The following is a 14,168-nucleotide window of genomic DNA, read 5'->3' as shown; positions in this document are numbered from 1 at the left end:
TCTAAATTGTAGTTCGTGTGCTGACATTTGCTCCATCTGGGATGGGCAGAAGCACCACTACCATGTTATGTCTGTCTACCACAGAACAAACAATAGTTTTGAGATGAGTCACGGGAGAAAGTTTAGATAAAAAAACATAAAACATAGGAAGAACATAAAATGACTCCATCCCTTCAATTACTTTCTCATTCAAAGTTGCAAGCCTCTGTGGCTTTGCATTTTATGGATGAAAGTTGAGAAATCAACCACAGCAATATGCTCAGTTCAGCCCACAGCTTCCTTGCACATATATAGAGGAGGTTAATTACAAACTAGTTGATATCACAACTGCTCCTTGTTTCCAAGCAGAGGTCAAACAAGCATATTGTTTTACAAACTATCTATGGTCATTCCGTTTTGAGAGAATAAAGTAGAAAGTTATGCAGCTTTATCTGACAGTAAGTCCCACTAAACTCAATGATACTTACTTCTAGGTAAATACGCATAGGACAATATTGTCAAAGAAACAGGTTTAATTAAAAAGTCCCTCTCTGTATCCCTACTTTCACTGCCCTGGCCTTGGAGAGAGAGAAGAAAAGGCAAACACAGTACAACCATGTCTGGACCCAGAAGCAGATGAAAGGTCTTCCATTTCAATTGCCACTGCCCTGGCTTCAGAGAGTGAGAAAGAGGCAATACGGACTTAATCTTTTCCACCACATCCATCCTCTTTTCTTGTGTGTAGTATCATTAGTTTGGGAGCTGCTTTTTTCTTCTTTTGCTTGTAAAACAACATGTACAGTGATTGTGCTATATAAATAAACGATAAAGATTCAAATACACCAGCATGAGCCTATTAAATGTTGTTGCTCTAAAACTTTCTATCAAAAACTAAAAACTTCTTTCTAAAATGTTGCAGTAATTGAACACTTGCACAGAATTTAAATTAGTGTTACTAACAGTTTGCTATAATACTGTATATGTATCAAGACTGGTGTGTGAGTTTGTTTATGTGCATGCACCTTCATGTCATATGTCATTTCATGGCAATTCTATGAAATATATAGGAATTTTTAAAGATAGAAATACTCAGAGGTGGTTTTGCCAGTTCCATCCGCTGTCTCCCATCTAAGTACTAATCAGGGCTAATTCTACTTAGCTACCAAGATCAGATAGGATCTGGTGCCTTTGTGGTGATTTACCTCCATTCATGAAAAAAAAATCTCAATCTGAAACAGAAAAATCATACCTTTGTATATAAAAAGAAAGCCCACATTACACCTTATCTTAGCCAAAAGGCTGAAATGTATTGTATTTGTTAGAACTGCAGTGGCATACTGGCTGCATGCAAATAAAATCTGACTTGACTTAGCATATGGATTACCGTTTTAAGAATGCTATCCTGGCACTTGGGAAATGCCCATTCTATTTCCCACCATAGCATAAATCTCACTAGGTTAATGTGATTCATACCAATACAGATCAATCCAAACTTCACATTTTACAATATTAAGTTATATTGCCTTAAGGTGGTCTATTCTATTCTGTTGTAAGAAAACTCAAATTTGGTATATTAAATGGTCATACACAATGCTAGCATAAGAAACCCCTTGACTCAGTTACTGAACATATATACAAACACGACTGAATCAGCTAATGATTGTCTCTCTGTTTTAGTTCCAAGATACAGGAAATACATGCAAGCACATATCTAAATACAGAAAATGCCAGTCCAGAATGACAACGTCCAATATCTTTTAATCTTAAAACCAACCTGCTACACAAATAATAACTAAGGCAACACCATCAGATATGGCGCGTTCTTTTACCTTTTTCTGCCTCACTAAAAGCTTCAAATAATTCAAAGATTTCAAGAAATTTATTTCTTCTTCTTCACCAAAACTGCTGTGTTCCTTCCTTTACATGCTTGGTATCTTAGCTGTAGATAACAACTAAGTTACTAATATTGTTTTTCTCATTAATTTTCCTACAAAGATATTTTCTCATACACTTTTTCAGTTGCACTATATATACACTTAGAATGAGAACACTGTCTCTACAATTAGAATAATATACTGTCCATAGGAAAGATTAATGGCTCCAGCTATTTAAAGGAGCTTTCATTATAAACTTCAAATGACGATATAATGGGTCATGTTAGCAACCCACTGTGTCCACAAATTTTCTGACATGTGTGTGTGTGCGTCATAATTTTTCTTGAAGTAACTGTCTTTTTTAAAAAGTCTAACTTTCTATTATATTCTTTAAAATGATCTAAAAGCTAAAACTGGACTCTCCAAAACTCTCTGGTGTAAGAATATCTTCAAAAATGTTGCAACTATATTCAAGCGATGCATTATTATGGTTTGCATATGGTATATCAAAGCTTGCTAAACAAATACATAACTGCTTTGAATGGGGTACACTGACTGCTGTACCAATACCATGTCATGGGCTATGTCTTTATGCAAGCACTGGCAGACAGATACATCCATTCAAATAGTTAGGACTGGGAGATAAATACTGATTCATTTCTGATGCCGACTACACTATTTCAAGATTCATTCTGTATATCAATTTCTCAACAGTTGCAAATGTGAAAGAAAGCTACTATAAAATATTTTATAAAATAATTTGAAAATTGGATTATGAACATTCAACATTCTAAATAATTTTACAGATGGCATTATTTAGAAACCAGCCACACTAACAGTTTATGGAACATTGCTTTGAAGAGGCACTAAATTCCTAATAGCATGTAAGACCACAGAAATTTTTAAAAACAGCTATATTTCAGGTATACAAAACATTTCTTCCCTTTTCAATCTGACAGATGCAAGATAAAAGCTGTTACATATGCTGCAATCTATGAAAAACATTTTCTTAAAAAGGAATGTGCAGATTTTTTTGTTATAATTCAAATTGCCTGGTTAGAATGAATCTTTTGGCTGTAGGAAAGGGAACAGGCTGAAGTGATGCTACGGAAGTTTGCATTCCACTACTGATAATTTAAAATCTGGTCAAAAATTGAGAGAACTGTACTATTAGGGACAGTGTTTAAAAACATCCCCCTTTCCCCCCATTTTATACACAGAAGCACTTTTTAAAGCAACATCCATAATTCATCTACTATTAATTCTGAAAATATGAACTGAGTACATAGCACCACTTTGAGTAAAATCATTATTTTCATGGAAGTGAACAATCTTTATTTAAGTGGAAACAAGTGGCTTAAAAATGCACACTTAATCGGTTTTACAACAAGTTTAACCTCTCAGCTGTAGGTAACAAATACACGGCATATGTTGGAAATGTAATATGAAATAAAAGAACCAAAAAGTTTATAAAAAATACATACTTCATAAATAATCTCAGTCAATGGCACTTTTAAACCTGCTAAGTTATAAGATAGGCCTAAATCAGTACCCAAGAAAAATTAGTGTGGTCTTTCATGTCTCATAAAACTTAAAGCAGCAGTTTAATGTAGTAAACCTAATAGTTCTCATAAGGCAGAGACTATTAGATAAAACGGACTATGCTTTTTTAAAATGCTCATGTGATGCTTATGCTATGGAAACAGCAGGTGTATCATTGCTGCCATTTATTGCAGTCCACATTTCCACTAGAAAACTAAAAATATGGCTTCAAGACATGATTTTTGACTATCTGGGAAGGAGGCTAAACCAGAAATAATTAAAATTTGTATACATATAGAACAAATATCATACATCTATTTAAAAAAACAAAATACCCGCAGCATACTAAAATAGGTTACCCTTATATTCAATGTATTTCCTTTTAAAGCTTTAAATAAATTTATCAGTTGTGGGGGCTATAAAATCAAGCAATTTTTAAATGGTAGAAATTAGCACATTCTGATTTATTAGTACATAAAGTGTTTGACATGAGACAACAGAAATGAGCAAATAAATCTACAGGTAATTTTTTTAAGTATACAAATCATATACAAGAATGAGGGAAAGTATTTTCTATTTCCACTTTGTGCGTGAGAGAGAAACAAAGGTACTCTTCTCATTAAAAGTATTCTTCAAATGGGGCAAATAAAATAAAAGTTATTGCAAAACTCTGTACATGGAAAAGTACTGGTAACTTATAAAGAAAATGAGAATCAACACTGCCACAAGGACACAGTTTTGAAATTGTTTCCTTTCACTCTTAAACAAACTCAGATGCTGAAAAAATATTACAAGATGAATACTGAAAAAAAAAATCATAATGAACCTCTCAGATGAGAAACTAATTGGTACTAAGTACACAATGGCTTACATTTAATCCTGTTAATAATCACACAAAAAGGAAATAAAAGACTCACTTTTCAGCCATCTCTCTGGACGACTGGGCTAAAATAACAGCATGACTAAATCTGACATTGACCCCTTGGCCCTGCTAGAAGTTTAAAGAATTCCTTTGAGCCTTCTGAGATCATTTCCTCCCACTGCCACCCCCTGCTCAACGATTCCAAAAGAGTGGGCTAGCCCCATACATCTGACAGTCCTTTTGCAGACAGGTAGAATAAAGAATGGCTACCCAGAAACTTTGTTCCAGTTGTTGCAGTGATCTAATGCTAGATTTAAAACACGTGCAAGAACTGTTGGCAACAGCACCTTCAAATATTTAATATAACAATTCCCCTTAAAAGAGTTGAGAGAGCAAGCCACTTCCAACACAAAAGGGGGGCAGAAGGACTGAAAGGAACAAACAATTGCTCTTAAGTCATAAATCAAATGAAGTATCTACAATAGGACATATTATAGAGGGCCAGTCTCAGTTCATATTGTATGTTTCAGATAGCATTACAAAGAAATTTTGAAACCTGCTGATATCATTTCAAAATATTCTCAAGATTAAAGTTACAGATTGTTTTATATTACATCACAAATCAGTCATGTTTTTAAAAGTGCAACAGAGCCATATATCCAAAATCCTGTAAGAGGCTTTGTTAGTAACAGGAAATTTACTTTTATTATCAAAGGAAGGGGATACACAAAGACAATAGAATGCTTTAAAACACTTTATGCTTCAAAATCCTATCTAATCACTAGATCATGTAGAACAAGGTACAAGAGTACATCTACTACTTAAACAGGTTGAGAATATTTTTGAAAATAAATTCAGCGTAGAACCAAATTATGAGAAAATAGTTGTTCTTGAATACTGTATTTGATAGCAAGTTCATGTTCCTCATCCCCTACCTCCCAACTTCTTGTCAGTTCAGATGCCTGAAAGAGATGTGACTGAGAGCTCAGCATCATAAAGAATTTAACTCATAACGTTATACAAATTGGCAGCAATCCTCTTTACATAAGAATATTTTAAGAAGTCACATACTACAAATGTAAACTGATTTTTCTCTCTGCTTCAGTGAACTGCCCTGAATGTTGTTCCTCATATCCTATCATTGTCTCTTTGAACAGTGTGCAAACCCTATCTAATCCTTTTAACTTTTTTCTTCTGTTAAGACAGAATTATACATACATGTCAGACTAACACTGGACATTGGATAAATAAAATGATGACCACCATGACTACATTACACAGCAAGGTTTTGTCCCTTAATTATTGTTATTGTGCATATTATGCAGAAGCGTAATTTATTTGTCAAGATACTTATTTTGCTTCAGAAACCCAAAGGGACAGGGTATATCCAGGAAAATATATTCACAAGTAATTCTAAATACTTTGGAGTTGAAATATGGTAAAGTTCTACTTTTGTATAATAGAAAGCATACATTTACAGCATAATACTTGTTGGTTAGTGAACAGTCATTTGGTGGGTTATGCCCACTGAGGTGTGCAAGGATGACTGGACAGGGGGAGGGGGGGGGCTTGCAGTGAATTCTATCTGCACAACAACGACCACAACAATCACCAGATGTGTGTCCAAAAGGACAAATTAGTCCAGAAGTATTATGAGTGTATGCTCTAGAATTAAATGTAGGGCAGGTAGTGATTCCTACAGGGTTATTTTCTCATGTGAAAGCAGAACACTTAATGCAGGGAAACCTTCTTCCAACCATTAATTAGGGTAACTGAGTTTCACAATGAAAGGCACTGTACTGCCATAACTTTATACTAGCACGATCATATATAGTTGTGGGGAGCAAAATACAGCTAATATTTATAAGTACTGTGGTAAATAATGCCATGCATTTTTTCCAGCATTTACTCAATTTCAAATAATGTTGGGGGGCTACCATTCGTTTTCTGCTTTGAGAATTACAACAATACTTAGGTTGTATGACCTCAATGATTCTTAATTCATTTCATTTACTAAATATTATTTGGCAAGTGAAGGCTTGTAATTAACAGGCATATGAACATAAGAGTAACATTGTCAGGTAATCTTCTTTTACTTGAATAGTTTCATATATCAAATGTGAGGGATAAAAAACATTGTCAGCAGAGACTTAGAGACATGATGAATTGGTTACTTACACTAGACAAGTAACTAAGTTGAACAGACTTCCAATGCTGATTTCTGCATTTATGTAAAATATTTACTCTGTAAAGATCTAAGCCTACATTACCATTTTTTGTTATAAGATATCAGTGCAAGAAATAAATCCTAATTTCACCACCCTGATTATAAGTTAATGTATTTGAAATTATCAAGTTTATTATCATAGAATTTGTGTCCAAGTGCAAATAGACATGAATGCTTCTTCCAAAAACATGTTTCCACAGTAGTTACCTTCTCCATTAAGACCTTTGCCAAAATATGAAACAAATAAAATTAATATTGCTCTTGGAAATAACTTTTTGACCAAACCAGAAAATCAAATTAATTAAGAATATCATAGTGTGCATACTGTTAAGACACCCCCCCCCCCACCCACACACCTTTTTAAAAGAGTGAAATATAATGGTTAGGGCTAAGCAAGAAGAGATTACTTGTCACTTTTTCTTAAAACGTTTGCAATGGTCATTATCCACCAGAAATTCCTTATATAGAACAGAATAAAAACTGCACAACTTATAAAAACTCAGATGTTTAATTCACTGATGGGAATATTGTCACAAATTTATCATGGCAGGGTGGCCACAGCACAGTGGGTCAGGATAAATCAGGACTTCTTAAAATTATAAACCTAATCAGGCATCAGTAGCCCATGTGTTTAATTACTTTTTTATTTTTCCTATCCTAAAATACATAATTTTATTCAGTCATGTTATTCTAGAGTCTTTTAATATATTTGTGTTTTTTTGGATTATTTTTATACTTTTCAGAGTCAGATTCATCATTTTCCTTTTGCCACCTGGAGTGCTACCTAACAAACTACCAAACTTACAACAAGTAGAATGGTATTTTCTCATGATGACTTTTGCATGTTAAAGGATAAGACATAAATGCATATACAAAATGGGGTCTGATATACTGGGGATCGTCTATGCTAGAATACATCTCTCACTCTATTATGCTGCATAGTCATGATGAACAATATTTTTTTGTAAATAAATTTGACTGTTGATACCAACATTCCAAAGGGACAGTTGGAAGCATTCTTACTCCTTCTAGATTTCTAAAATTAAATGTAAAACAGGGGGAAGTTGTTTTTCCATCCAGCCCCCAAATTTCAAATGACAATGAAAAACTTCTTCCCAGCTTATAAGGAACATAAATAGCTAGGGTTAAGGAAGAACGATCAAACTGATGAGAGAAGTGGAAAGATTCCTCTATTTTTTGAAAACAAAATTGCCAATAAAGAAAGAGGGGAAAGTGAAAAAGTCACCCAGAATATATGACTATGTAAGCATGGGCACTCTTGCAGAAAACCTAACCCACAAACTGAAGTAATGGAAAATTTAAATCTGTTAAAGCAAAAGTCTACAATAGACAGAGAATCCACAAAGATAAAAGGAACTGCAAAGGGTTAGAGTATACTTTGTCTAGATCACCAGAGTTTTTGAAATGATCTCTATTAGTTTTATTATTTTTTTCTAAATAATCAAGAGATTCAAGTGTAGCCACACTGCACTGTAAAGAAGATTAACTTTTTTTAACTTTAATCAAATATCCATATGCATGTGCTGTTCCTAGCAATGGTAGCTGGATTCCCATTGCTTATTATAGCTGCAGGGTGCAGTGTGTTGTAATAATTAATGCACAAAAAAGCTCTTAAATACTGTTAATGTCCCCATAAACAGAAGACCAAATTAGGAAGGTTAAAAATAAAACACCCAATGTAAACTAGATTCATACTTCTCTGGGATCAGCAAAGAATACTACATGATTTCAACATTATTCACCAGTTTAGCGGCACAGCACTGAATTGTCAGAAATCATACTTTCACAACAATAAATTTAATTCTGAATTTAATTTGGTACAGATTGAGTAACTTAATTTATCCCTCTGGAAATTCTAACTTAATTTACCTACATATAAAGGAGTATCTTAAAAATTGAAAATAAAGATTTTAATATGAAGTAAATGGATTTTGAATTAAGAAAATTCCATGTACTTTAAAGGCTCATCAAATTCTAGAATAAAAGACAATAAACACAACCGTAATAATAATAATAATAATTATTATTATTATTTATACTCCGCTTTCTCTCTCTACAAAAGAGTTTATTTAGCATACTGTATGCCATGAGACATATACCAGTAATGATTATCATTAGAAAAATTTCACAGAAACACAGGGAAAATCTAAAGTACAAGCAGCTTACCTCAGGCTCAATTATATAAGTACTAAGGCACTACTATATGCATATTAAAACACTTTAATTTTCTTTCAGGAGCAGCAATCAGTCTGTGATCCTGTAAACCCCAGTTACAATTGGACCTAATTTAGTAGTATCCATAGTATACATTTTTATCATTATTATTGTTGTTATTTTTAGGCAGAATTTAAGTTTTAAAAATCTTTGATATCCTACAACATAAAAAAATCTACAAAAAATAGAAATGCTTAAGGCAAAGATTAGCTTCTCCTGCTTAGTGAACATTAATTGAAGAATTAATAATTTGAAAATGTGTAAAATTTACAACGGTACCGGCAAAATATCTAGTAAAATAACTATTTCTAGGACTGTAATGTTTTCTTAAATTAATATAATAATAAATGCATTCTGTATTCCACACCAAATTCTATTGAGGAAATATTCATTAGTCAACTGCTATTTTATCTTCTGAATGAGTTAGAATTTCCAGAGAGATAAATTTGAACAACAATTTCTATATGTTAGCAGCATATATAAAATTAGCTTGATTTCTATCCTAACAGAGAATTGTTCTCTATTTGCTCAGATAAAAATATTTAAAGCTGCTTTTCCAATTAAAAATATAATTTTCATGTAACCGAGAAATAATAGTTAAGAGTATTTATAAATATTTATCCTACAGAATTAATAGTATGAATAACTTCCTATATAACACACATACACAATCCTTGAAAAATAGCTCTATATTAAGCATATCTGTATTTCACAGAGATCAAATTCAAACTTTCACAGGAAAAACAAAAACAAGGAAAGCAGATGATTTTCAACAGAAAACCTATTTTCCAAGCATGTTAAAATTCAGGTTTCTACTATTCTTTTCATTGGGAATAAGGTTTTGTTTCATGGACAACTGAAGTTGTAATGTTAATATTAGATGAATTCTAACAGAATGGACATTTGATCTCCACAGCATTGAGTGTCAATAATAACTTCACTTGTATTTTAAATAAATACCATATACATACTAAGGTCTATTAAATTCTGCTAGAGTTTATTAAAACGGGTATCTGTTTTTAAAAGATCTGTTTTCCTTTTCTAGCCTTAATTTATTATTAAAATATGAGCAAAACTCACTGCCATTAGATAAAATGCAAACTGATCCAAAACATTGCATATATTTGTTTACAGAGAAGCACATGAAAAGGTTCCTTCTCAATTTTCTAAACTAATAACCAGCATGAAAAGCTCTTAAAGCACAACTGCTTACATAATCAGTAATTACGTGCACAATCTGCTCTTCAAATTCATTATTTTTGGTTTCTTATTGCTAAAAAAAAAATCCATTTGACACTGGAAAAGCTGTGAATAGAAAAGTACCTTGTACACATTATGATTTTGCATATTTCTCAAAACAATACAAAAAAAACTCCTCTCACAAACTGTAACACTTGTTTTTCTCCTTCAAACAAACAAATATTTTAGGGGCAGCTATAACAAATCCAAAGCAAATTGTTCCAATAGAGCAAAATGCTAGTAAAGGTAAAGGTTTCCCCTTACGTTAAATCCATTCGTGACCGACTCTGGGGGTTGGTGCTCATCTCCATTTCTAAGCCATAGACACCTCCAAGATCATGTGGCCGGCATGACTGCATGGAGCGCAATTACCTTCCCGCCAGAGCGGTACCTATTGATCTACTCACATTTGCATGTTTTCGAACTGCTAGGTTGGCAGGAGCTGGGGCTAACAGCGGGTGCTCATTCCGTTCCCGGGATTTGACCCTGGGACCTTTTGATCTGCAAGTTCAGCAGCTCAGCACTTTAACACACTGTGCCACCAAATATTTTGGTTTGTAGGTTTAGCTGCATATCACTTCTGGGACAAATCTAACACTGGAGATTACTTCCCCCCAAATTACCAGGAAGTCAGTACTATTGGGTCAAACTATGAGACAAGCAACAGTGGCAACACCACATAAAGACCAGGAAAACAATGGGTTGAGCATCCTTTACTGGGAATTTCACATTTCAAAATGCTCCATAATAATAATAATAATAAAACTGTCCACATGGGTGCCTGACATAGTGACAGCTTTGTTTTCTGATTGTTCAGTGTATTATTATTATTATTATTATTATTATTAGATAAACATATTATTATGTTTATATATATTCCATTATTTCTCTTCACAAGAAGACTCAAACATTGTTTCCTGTACATAATAATTAATAACAATTGTATTGTATAAAATTACCTTCGGGATATATGTTTAAGGTAACTACAAAGCATTAAAAAATTGTGTTTGGATTTGGATTCCATCTCCATGATTATGAACACAAATTATATACAAACACACATACACAAATCTTTTTTTTAAAATCTGAAAGCCAAAAGACTTTTGGTCCCAAGCTTTTTGGATAAGGGATTCTTAACCTGGAGTCAAAATATCTAAAGGTAGTGTCCTTTTTCAAATCATTACTAAAATGCCAACCATAGCTGCTATGTAGGTTCCTATACTTATAAAGGGGTTCCCAATCTGTTAAATAATTGTCCCCAAATCCAGTGCAATTTCAATACTATTTAACAAAAACAGCATCATGCGTGGTATGTTAATATCAAAAACTGTACGTTTCCTTTTAAGACAGCAAGTACATTTTACAGTTGTCCAAAGTAAACTATATTTTTTTCTGAAGGAAACAAGATCCAGAAGCTTTTCAGGGTCTTTCCTAAATACACTTAGTGGCATTCAGTCTCAGGACTAAAGAACTAAAAACAATATTACTCCAAAATTAAAAACAGGGAAACCAGCATGGTGAAATGCACAAATGAAGCTTTTTGATTCTTTTCTAGCAGGTATCTGCAAAATTTTTACAAAATTAGATTTACATTGTAATTTAATATTGTTCTTAGTTGTGTTGGATATCATAATAATCACGTCAAACAGACATGGTGAGCCTTGCGCTCATGGATGCAGCCACAAGGAATTCAGTAGTTTTTGCTTTCTATTTTGATTACTCACAGCTGGCCATTTTGTCCAAAGCCAACAAAGGTTTGACAGGTGGAATAGGGTGATTCACCTTTTATCGCCTGAGCATTGTCTGCTGCTTTTGGAGCTGTGGGGCAAGCAAATGGCTTGGGGAAATCAGTCCTGTTAACCTCAGCTTATGAGTGAATAAGAGTGTGGATAAGGAACTCTTTTAGATGAGTGCTACTGGCAACTTGTTGCAACCAAAAACCGATTCAAAGTGGACTGGTCCATTTGTTCAATCTTTAGGTATATAAGGAACTGGAGAGGATTTTCTATCTTTCAGAAGAATCAACTGGGAATCAGTGTTACCAAGGGAAATTGTTTTGTTAACGCTTATTCCCCATGCACTTGCTATCAGCATCTTAGTAAGAGATAAAGGAGAAGCCACCAGCAGCCACCTACTTATAAATGACTAAAAGATAGGAGCAACACGAGGTATTGGGAAATGTAAATGGGGAGTTATGTTTTGGCCACATCGTGACTGCAAAATTGGCTATTAACGCACAGCAAGAAATAGAGAAAATCTGTCATTTCCAGTGACTGTGAAAATGATCTGGGATGCATTTGTTACTTTGGGTGAATTTAAAATTTTTACTAGTACCATATTACAAATTATTTTTATAATGAAAGTCTGTATTTGGGGGGGGGCAAGGATTCTTCAGGTAGAATATTTGGTGCAATTAAGGTAAAAATATGTTCAGATGAAGGGAGAGGGGCACCATTAAAGGACAGAAGCCCAAAAAAAAAAGCAATGACAGGGAAGGAAGCAAAATCTTTGATTCAAGGAAAGCCATGTTAAAGATATGTGTACAAAATTCCATTTTAGCCTGCCTTGATCATAATACAAGTCAATGTGTGTTATTACTTATATTGGGTCAATTAAAAGGGACTTATTTGCAATCATCCATTTTATCCTGGAGGGAAATACCAACTCAGTTCATGTGACCAAGCCCAATTTGGTCAAAGGAGGAGATGTAGATCCCTCCTCAATATGCCCACAAGGCTAAAAGGTACAGGATAAACCCTGGCTTGTAGCTAAGAAGACAAGCAGTCTTGTTCTATAATAGGAGTGGGCAATGGCTGGAGGTCTTGTTCTGAACCCCCTAGTGTCATCACTGCACTTCTTTTTAAAATGTACAATTTCACATTAAATTACAGTCTCCACAGTGTCAGGCCTCAAACAAAATTGTTCTCAAGCCTCATCAATGTTTCAAATGGTGAACAATGAGTCCCAACCAAATCTAAAACACTGGATGCCAAGGAATGGTTCACTGTGAAGGATTCAAAACCTTTTCCAAATTTTCCAAGTGTACTGAATTAGATGTAATGGTTTTAACATGCACATGGATTCACCCACTGCATGATCTTATTTGAATGTATTTACATCCTGTCTTTTTCCTAAAATTGAAGATAATTCAGTTTAAAATTAATTTTAAAAGTACAGATAAAAACACAAAAACTCATAATATTAATATACAAATTGTATGATTCAAATGGATTGAAAGTAATTAAAACATAGCAATAAAATGAATGACATCTATTAAAAGTCACTTGATCAACCACCAAAAAACAAACAAACAAGCAGCCTCAGAACAGCCACTGTAAAAACCCACTCAGGTATTTCTAGAAAATGTTCCTTTAAAAGTCACCCTGAGATAAATCCCATCAAATTTGATGGATACTTTTTCAGCTTCCTCAACCAGAGGATGGGACTGAAGTGCTTGGAAGCTGATGCCCCTTATGTTCATTAGATCTTTGCTGATCATGGTTATCAAAAGCAATTGAAAATTTGAGTTTTACTACCAATCTTGGTGAAAACATGGATTTACCCAGGGCCCTAAAATGAATTTTGAAATTTTTCATATATCCAAGACATCTATTTTTAATGTAAATTATGATCTATTTCATTTTAAACACGTCAGCATTTTAAGCACAATAATAAACAAAACATAAACAGAGGCAGAAAAATGCAATGTGTAAGAGGGTTTAAAACTTTTTCATTAAGTAAGGTATAACTGACAGAATAGGGCACCCTGAATACAGGCACAGCACTGCCCATTTTAGCTGCCCAAGCTATGAGCTATCTGAACTAACAGACTGCAGCAAGTATGCTGTTTTTAAGACATTTTCAGGTCTTCCAGAACATACACATTCATTATATTCAGTGGAACTTTGAACTATGGCCTCATTCAACTTCAGTCAGATGGCAGGTTGAATTTGAACCAGATTTGAGACAAGAAATTGGCCGGGGGCCTAGTTGAATGGGGGACATAAATGAAAGATGGGAACCGCAAAATCAGGCAGAAGAAACTTTCATTCATTAATCTTGTAATTAATCCAGTGGGACTTATATCAAGCAATGAGTAAAGAAACAAGAATACAATTCTTCTGAATTTGCATTTCTAGAAAATAATTCCTTTTTCATATTTGCTAACTACCAAAGAATGGTGCAATTTTTTCCTTAGAAGTCTATAACA

At 33.8% G+C, this 14,168-nt stretch overlaps 1 protein-coding gene across 1 annotated transcript in view; it reads right to left on the bottom strand.

Moving 5' to 3' along the window:
* zcchc7 (zinc finger CCHC-type containing 7) overlaps positions 1-14,168 on the bottom strand; it is a 152,653-nt gene that overhangs the window by 117,056 nt on the left and 21,429 nt on the right. The window lies entirely within an intron of this gene.

Source organism: Anolis carolinensis, chromosome 2 (assembly GCF_035594765.1).
Source record: "Anolis carolinensis isolate JA03-04 chromosome 2, rAnoCar3.1.pri, whole genome shotgun sequence".
NCBI classification, from domain to species: domain Eukaryota; kingdom Metazoa; phylum Chordata; class Lepidosauria; order Squamata; family Dactyloidae; genus Anolis; species Anolis carolinensis.
Note: the sequence above shows the minus strand (reverse complement) of the source record. Positions and strands in the feature narration are given on the sequence as shown.